Consider the following 9123-nt stretch of genomic DNA (forward strand, 5'->3'; position numbering starts at 1 on the left):
CAAGGTTAGCTAAAATACTGTGATATAGACAAGCACAGCCATTTCAATACTAACAAGTAGCTCGTTCCATAGGAACAATGGATGAGTTGACTTAGGAATCATTCTCATCTATTAAAGCAGATTCTCAAGACTTACACAGAGGAGCATCTTATTAGCACAGCCCATGACATTCTGGAAGGGAATAAAGTGAATTTCTTTTTAATGTGTCTTATGATTCAGCCAAATCAGCCTCTTCAGCTGGCCCTTGTCATCCTGAATGAACTGAACTTGCAGTTTGGCTCACTGCAGAAAGCTCTGGTTCCTTCTGAAAGTGTGTCTCTGTAACTTGTCTCAGATACTTGCTGGAACTCAGAGAAAATGGACGCCATTTGGAAGGGGAGGGCATCTCTGGTACACTGTGACTGCTGGGACCTCATGAGTGTCTCCCTCACACCACAGGTACCACTCCCAGCATTCTGTGCAACAAACGAAAAACCCTGCCACCAAACGAAAGGTCCCAATCACACATGCACATAGACTACTGAAATGAAGGCCACAGAGGGTCATCTGACAGAACGGAAGGAGGCTCTGGGGTAGGAACCTGGCTACAAAATACATACTTGTCTACTAAGCCCAGAGCTAGGTTCCCAATCAGGAGGTGTTTTGTCCTGTTTTTGTTTTTCCATTGAACTTTCTTCCTTCCTTCCTTCCTTCCTTCCTTCCTTCCTTCCTTCCTTCCTGTGTGTGTGTGTGTGTGTGTGTGTGTGTGTGTGTGTGTGTGCTGGGGCAGGGGTAGTCAGAGAAAGCTGGGAATTGAACACAGGCCTCTGAACTGTACCTACCCCAGCCTTCCTTTTCTGCACTTGGATAACATTTCCTTGGAGATGTGGCTTCAACAATAACCTTGGGGAATAGTGTCTCCTCCCAGCAGAGCAGTAAGCTCTGAAACAGGTTGGAACCCTTCATCAAGCCTCTCTAGAGGCTGAGGTACACAGGTAGCGTCCTCCGACCAAGCCCCACAGTGAGTCACTCTGGAAGCCACAGTGGTTTGGGCTACCAAGACTGAAGAAAACTCCTAGACCAAGGTGGCCTGGCATCCTGAATGACACAGGAAGGCAGGCTTGACCTAGGCAAGAAATTACATATTCTCAATGTCTTAATTGTGACCTTTTGGTGACCCTTTTATTATTATTATTATTGTAGTTCCTCTGAGTTAAGGCTTTCACTGCTAAAATAGTCTTGCAAGCAGTATAGGGTTTAAAGAAACCCATGTTAATGAAGGAGCACCATAAACTACCCTGGAGGGGGGAACCCACCTGAAACCGTAAACTACCCTGGTGTGTCTGTTCTTTGAGCCCCTGCAATGCACCCAGGGCTCTCACATTTCACGTGATGCACAAGCTGTACAGTCACTTAATCAGGAGCTCCCTTAAGCCACAGAGAAACCCTGTCTCACCAAACCTAAAAAAAAAAACAAAAACAAAAAATAAAAAAATAAAGTGACTGGGGTCTCCAGTCGGGGCTGAGTCTGGTGAGACTTTACAAGTGGACCGGAGACAGGTGGGTAGCGTGGCCTTTGAGCAGCAGTTGCGGACAAGCGATAAGGAAGAGGTGTGAGAGACGTGTTGAAGGTCAGTGAAATGGCTCAGCGGGTCCAGGGGCTTGCTGTGTAAACCCAACGACCGGAGTTTGAGCCCTGGAACCCAGGTTAAGGCAGAAGGAGAGACCTGACTCCACAAAGTTGTCCTCTGACCTCTACACATGCTCCATGACACATGCCTCCCCCAGGTAATAATAAGACAAAATTTAAAAAGACCTATGTTGAAGGGATGCGCTTGAGGACCAATGAGAAAGGGGAGAGGCTTCAGATTGTGGTCCAAGAAGATACAGCCCTAAGAGGAGCCCACTAGGAGAAAGCATCTTCAGGCCAAGGTGCCTTGCTTGACAAGTCTTGTTCTTTGCAAGGAAGGGCCATTGTAAGAGCCCCCCACCCACTAGTCCTACTTGTCCCCAGCTGGGAGCAGCTGCCTGTCTTTGAGTGGGTCCTCCTGGGCAACAGCTAGAGCACTGGTAGATCTAAACAGTCCGCTTCATGGTTACCGTTACGACCCAGAACTGGTTAAATTTCCGGACAGCTATGTTGGGGATGTTGTTTCCAGTTGGCATCCTTTCTGTGTCACTCTGGCTCTCCAGATCCTTCTTGAGAAAATGGGCTGGGTTGCACCCTCTCTGGTTTATCATACAGAATAGCAGAGCTCTAAGAAATTCTACTTAAAGAAGAAGTGGATTAATGTTGGTTTAACTCATGGATTTCCAAACCCATCCTATCTCTTTGTGTGTGTAAATTCTAGTAGTTCCTTATGGGATTAGCATTTGACAAGGCTGTGCTGTTAGGACTTCGGGTTTGGGCCATGTCCTAGAGGCCCCATAGCCTGTGCTCAGCTGCTGTGTGGATTGCTTGGTGACGAGGTTCTGAGGCAGTCATGTGCTCAGAGTGTGTCCATCCCTCAGCAGTGTGCAGACTGGAGAAGGGGGGGCGGTCTCTCTCTGAGTCACTCGGACCATTCTCACCAGCCCTCCACCCTTTGCTCCAGACGCAGGGTGTGAACCGAACAATTTGATATCTAGTTGATCTCAACCAAAGCTCAATGCCGGCTAGTGGGAGGGATGGCAGGTCACCCTGTACCAACTGATCACCCTCCCACAGCTAGAAATAATGGCCCATTGTCCCTCTGCTTCCTCCTCTGTTTCGCTCTGTGTGGAGTGTCTAGGCAGCCTGCCAAATTGCCCTTGTGACTTCCCGGGGCCCAGAATTCTCTCATCTTCCTGCCACTGCCTCCCACACCAACTCTAGAGACACGGGGCAGCCACACAGTAGATAGAGAAAGCGTGGGGTGCCCGCCATGAGGCAGTCTCAGCAGTGACCAGCTCCTGATCCCTGATTAGTTTCTGTGGAGGTGCAGGCCCTCACCCAAAGCTTACAAGCTAGGAAGGCAGCTTCTGCCAGTGGACAAAAGCCACCACAGGCCTAAAGCCGTTGACTTCTCCTTTGTTTCTATCAGTCTGCCTCAGTGGGGAAGGCTTGGAACCGGTAGCAGTGTTCCTGGTTGTTAGGAGCCGCTGCCTCTGGCTATAGCAGAGCTGGGCTCAAACTCTGTTTCCCACCCCCAGAGCTACGGAGAAACCCTGTCTCAAAACCCAAAAAGAAAAAAGAGAGAGAACATCAATATAGGTAAATTTTAATTGAAAAAAACTTACATATTAAAAGTTTGTTATTTTATAACTTGAAGATTTTTTTTAAAGTTTTCTCAGCCAGGAGTAGTGGTACACACCTTTTTTTAAAAAGATTTTTTAAATTTATTATGAATATAATATCGTGCCTCTGTATGTCTGCAAGCCAGGAAAAGGCACCAGATCTCATTGTAGATGGTTGTGAGCCACCATGTGGTTGCTGGGAATTGAACTCAGGACCTCTGGAAGAGCAGTCAGTGCTCTTAACCTCTGAGCCATCTCTCCAGCCCTAACTTGAAGATTTTAAAGTGTTAAAATGTATTGTCTGCACTGGGGGTCTAACGCACTAACAAGTTGAGCTTTGGGCTCTAGAGAGATTGCTCAGTGGTTTTGTTTCCTTTTTTCTTTTTTCATTTCCTTTTGGAGACAGGGTCTCACTCTGTAACTATCCTGGAACTCACTCTGTAGACCAGGCTGGTCTCAAACTCAGAGAATGCCTACCTCTGCCTCCCAAGTGCTGGGATTAAAGGCGCGAGTTACCAGCACCAGACCAAGATGGCTCAGTAGTTAAGAACACTTGTGTTGGGCTGGAGAGATGGCTCAGCAGTTAAGAGCACTGATTGTTCTTCCAGAGGTCCTGAGTTCAATTCCCGGCAACCACATGGTGGCCTTGGTGGCTCACAACCATCTTGAATGAGGTCTGGTGCCTTCTGCTGGCATGCAGGCAGAAGATTGTATACATAATAAATAAAAACTAAAAAAAAAAGAACACTTGTGATGCAGGGCAGTGGTGGTGTAAGCCCACCCTGTCTTGGGAAAAAAACCCACTTGCTGTTCTTGAAGGAAGAAGACTGGGGTTCAGGTCGCAGCACCCGCATGTGTAACTCCAGTTCCAGGGGCTCTGTGGGCACCAGATAGTCACATGGTTCACATTCAGGCAAAATACTCATGTATATCAAAAATACAAAATAAAATTTGTTAAAAATAGCAAATTAAAGCTGGGCGTTGGTGGCACACCCCTTTGATCCCAACACTTGAGGGGCAGAGGCAGGCAGATCTCTGTGAGTTCGAGGCCAGCCTGGTCTACAGAGCAAGTGCCAGGAGAGCCTCCAAAGCTACACAGAGAGAGCCTGTCTCAAAAAAACAAAAACAAAACAAAACCCAAAAAACAATTAAGCTGGGCAGTGGTGGCACAGGTCTTTAATCCCAGCACGGGGAGGCAGATCACAGGTGGATCTCTGTGAGCTTAAGGCTAGGCTGGTCTACAGATCGAGTTCCAGGACAGTGAGAGCTGCACAGAGAAACCCTGTCTGGAAAAACAAAACAGAAGAACAACAATAAATAGCAAATTAACGCAATAATAACGTTGCCAGTGCTCCAGGTTGCTGACTAGATGCTGACAACGTCCTCTCTCATCAGGCTCCGTGCTAACTCTGGGTAGCAGAGTTGGGAGCAGATCCACTGCCTGCCCTAATTATCACTAGCTAGATTAAGCTAGAGAGGGCCCAACTCTGTTGTGATCTGGAAAGCTGAAGAAGCTGTCCTTCCCTAATTTACTTCTGGGACATCACTGTCTAGGTCAGTGTTTTTCATGATGCAGTGTGCTTAAAAAGTTGTGGACCGGAACTCATGCACACTGTTCTTCATGCACAGTAGGAGTGGTTATCACACGTACTGGCTTAACCTTGGAGATCAGCTAATCCAGATATCCTTCACAGGGAGCTGGCGCTAACCTCCCCAAGGATACCCAAATACCAGTCCCTGTGTGCATTTCTGCTCCTCCTGCCTTCCACCTGTCTGCACGCGCCCTCCTTCCGGGTTTGAACTTCTCTGCTACCCCATCTCTAAAACCCTCAGGGTGCTTGTGTCTTGTGTGGCTCCACGGAATGCTTTCCTTCTCCTCTTTGCCCGGAAAGGCTACCCAGTCTCTCATTCTCCCCACACCCAGCCTGTGGATGAAGGGCGGCTGCTTTCTTCACATACAGGATTGAGGCTCATGGCTGGGCAGTGGTGGTACACACCTTCAATCCCAGCACTCGGGAGGCAGAGGCAGAGGCAGGTGCATCTCAGTGAGTTTGAGGCCACCTTGGTCTACAGAGCGAGTTCCAAGACAGGCTCCAAAGCTACACTGAGAGAACCTGTCTCGAAAAACAAAAACAAAACAACAACTACAAAAAGATTGAGGTGCAGCCGGGCGTTGGTGGCGCACGCCTTTAATCCCAGCACTTGGGAGGTAGAGGCAGGCGGATCTCTGTGAGTTCGAGGCCAGCCTGGACTACCAAGTGAGTTCCAGGACAGCCTCCAAAGCTACACAGAGAAACCCTGTCTCGAAAAAAACCAAAAAAAAAAAAAAAAAAAAAAAAAAGATTGAGGTGCCATCAGCTAGCTAGTGTGTTCTGTTTTTGTTGTGGTGCTGGGGGCTGAACCCCAGATCTTACACACACCAGGCAATACCTTTCCACTGGATCATACCCCAAGCCCTATTATCCTTTATGACCCGATCACTCCTTTTGAGTCACGGAGGACTTTGGCACCTGACTCAAGAGTTGTCTCGCCACTATCTGTCCTATAACACCCAAGTGACTCCAGCACCTCTGCCAACAAAACGTGCCTGTCCCACTGCTGTGTGGGGTGTGGCAGAGCAGCCTCACTCAACCACGGGCTCACAGTGGACCCATGCCTTCCGGATTCTCTGTGTGTCCTCTCTTTCCCTTTCTCCCTTCCTTTCCCTAAGTCCTCAACCCCATGGGACAATTGGCAAAGCTGTTACCATATGGATCAAGCTGAGGAAGAATAGCAATACGTCCCTCGGGAGGTATGAATGCCTTTGGAAGGCTGACCAGTGTAAAACTAGCAACTGTACCTTCCTCCTCCAGGTGTCTGTGGCTTGAGACCACCGTCTACAGACACCCCCTGCCAAGACTGGCTAGCCCCTGCCCTGCGCTGGTAAACAGGCTGAGATTACAGGTTGCAGTGGCAGCAGTTAGAGACACCCACCTGGTCTCAGTGTCACATACACTCCTCCTTTCTCTATTCCCTCACCGACCCTAGCCAGGGTTCCCGGACCAAAGCTGCGCTGGACATGGCGGATATTTTGCATGTGGGGGCATGTGCAAATGTGTACACATGCATGTTTCTTCATTGATGGTTCTCTAATTTACTGAACCAGGGTCTCTTGCTAAGTCCAGAGCTTGCCAATTTACTAGTTCAGCTGGCCATCTTGCCCCAGGGACCCCACGTCTGCTTCCTGAGTGCTGGGTTACAGGTGGACTGCTCATCTCATGGGGGGGTTACAGGTGGACTGCACATCTCATGGGGGGGTTACAGGTGGACTGCTCATCTCATGGGGGGTTACAGGTGGACTGCTCATCTCATGGGGGTTACAGGTGGACTGCACATCTCATGGGGGTTACAGGTGGACTGCTCATCTCATGGGGGTTACAGGTGGACTGCTCATCTCATGGGGGGTTACAGGTGGACTGCCCATCTCATGGGGAGGTTACAGGTGGACTGCCCATCTCATGGGGGGGTTACAGGTGGACTGCCCATCTCATGGGGGTTACAGGTGGACTGCTCATCTCATGGGGAGGTTACAGGTGGACTGCACATCTCTCATGGGGGGTTACAGGTGGACTGCACATCTCATGGGGGGGGTTACAGGTGGACTGCCCATCTCATGGGGGTTACAGGTGGACTGCCCATCTCATGGGGGAGGTTACAGGTGGACTGCTCATCTCATGGGGGGGGTTACAGGTGGACTGCACATCTCATGGGGGTTACAGGTGGACTGCCCATCTCATGGGGGAGGTTACAGGTGGACTGCTCATCTCATGGGGGGGGTTACAGGTGGACTGCCCATCTCATGGGGGTTACAGGTGGACTGCTCATCTCATGGGGGGGTTACAGGTGGACTGCCCATCTCATGGGGGTTACAGGTGGACAGCCCATCTCATGGGGGGGTTACAGGTGGACTGCCCATCTCTCATGGGGATTACAGGTGGACTACCTCTCTCATGGGGGTTCTAGAGATCCTGTCTTGACACCAGCGTTTACACAGCAAGGACTTTAGTCAGCATTTTCCCAGTTTAAGACCTCCATGGGGCCTGGTGGTGCAGGCTTGTAATTTCAGCTGCTTGGGAGGCTGAAGCAGGAAGATGGCAAACTCAAGGGTTGCCTGGGCAACTCAGTGAGAGACCTGGCTTTGTAGAGTTTAAAAGGGGTGGGGGTATAGCTCAGTGGCGGAGTGCTGGTATAGACATTAGTTCAATTCCCAGCAATATATTGACAAAACCAAACCCTTCCTTTTTTTTTTTTTTTTTTCTGAGACAGGGTTTCTCTGTGTTGTTTTGGGGCCTGTCCTAGAACTCACTCTGTAGACCAGGCTGGCCTTGAATTCACAGAGATGCGCCTGCCTCTACCTCCTGAGTGCTGAGATTAAAGGCATGTGCCACCAACTCCTGGCCAAACCCTTCCTTTTTAGAAAGGGTCCTTCTTATAGTTTTTTCTTTGGGGGGTGGGCATCTGGACAGGCCATTTGGGATACCTACTTTCTGTTGGATTATACTTTTTGTTCATGTATATTTCTGTATGCCTATCCATGCTTCATTCAACCTAAGCGTAAAAATCAATAATCTAAAAAAAAATCAATAATATATCTTGGGTGTTTGAGCTCTTAGGTTTGGTGGATTGTGAGTAATATAAAGCCATGATTAAACGCTAACCTGTCTTTTATATAGGAGTGTGAGCTGTGTCTTTATTTATTTATTTTTTGGTTTTTCGAGAGAGGGTTTCTCTGTGGCATTGGAGGCTGTCCTGGAACTCGCTCTTGTAGACCAGGCTGGCCTTGAACTCATAGAGATCCGCCTGCCTCTGCCTCCCGAGTACTAGGATTAAAGGTGTGTGCCACCAACGCCAGGCTTGTGTCTTTAATATTGGGAAGGAATCACCATCTTTTCCACCCCTGTAATTTTTTGCTCAGGCACCTGTCTGTCTCCAATGACCATTAAGCCCTGCCCACACACTGTACATTTACAGAGTAAATGCCTCAGATTTGTGTCAGAGAAAATGATATATTTGGAAATAAAAAATGGCTACATGTTAATTCATAATATGGGTAAGTCCTGCTTTAGGAATTTGAGATAATTAATTTAGCAGAATGACTGTTTTGGTAGGTGGTATTGAGACAAATGGATGGGGTGGCCTTGCAAAGGTATCAGCTAGGGTAGGCTGTCTCCTATTGGCCAGGTCCATTGCAGACCAACCTGCCTGAGCTTGAATGAAGGAGCCTGTCAGGTGCAGGAACCTGATGACCTAGACACAAGGACACGACGACTCTTCCCATTTAACTTTTTTGTTTTTGTTTTTTCAGACAAGGTTTGAAAAGGTTTCTCTTTGTGGCTTTGGAGGCTGTCCTGGAACTAGCTCCTGTAGATCAGACTGGTCTCGAACTCAGAGAGTTCTGCACGCCTGGGATTAAAGGCCTGCACCATCACCGCCCAGCCCCATTTAACTTTTTACAACACAACCTCAGTCATGACTAGGCAAGATTGCTAGTAAACTTGGTTCTGGATTGGCGAAGGCCTCGAGTAGAGGAAGCGTTCAGCGATAATTGGGTTGTACATGGAGTCTTTGCTCTCAGTCCAACCGTATGGCTATTAAACATTTTTGAACATCACCTTGGAGACGAGGAAACTGAGGCTCACGGGCTAAACTACCTGAGTTTTATTGAGTTGAAGCCTCAATTGTGTTCATTTGTAATGTTCTGTATAGGTGGTGTGTGTGTATAGAGGTATTCCACTCTTACGCCTGAGACCAGAGCATTTCTGATCGCCTCTATTGCTCTTCACCTTACCCCCTTGAGTCAGAATCTGTTACTGAACTTAGAGCATGCTGTTTGTGGACCAGGTGGGCAAA

The sequence above is a fragment of the Mesocricetus auratus genome, unplaced genomic scaffold (assembly GCF_017639785.1).
Source record: "Mesocricetus auratus isolate SY011 unplaced genomic scaffold, BCM_Maur_2.0 Super-Scaffold_100053, whole genome shotgun sequence".
Lineage (NCBI taxonomy): Eukaryota > Metazoa > Chordata > Mammalia > Rodentia > Cricetidae > Mesocricetus > Mesocricetus auratus.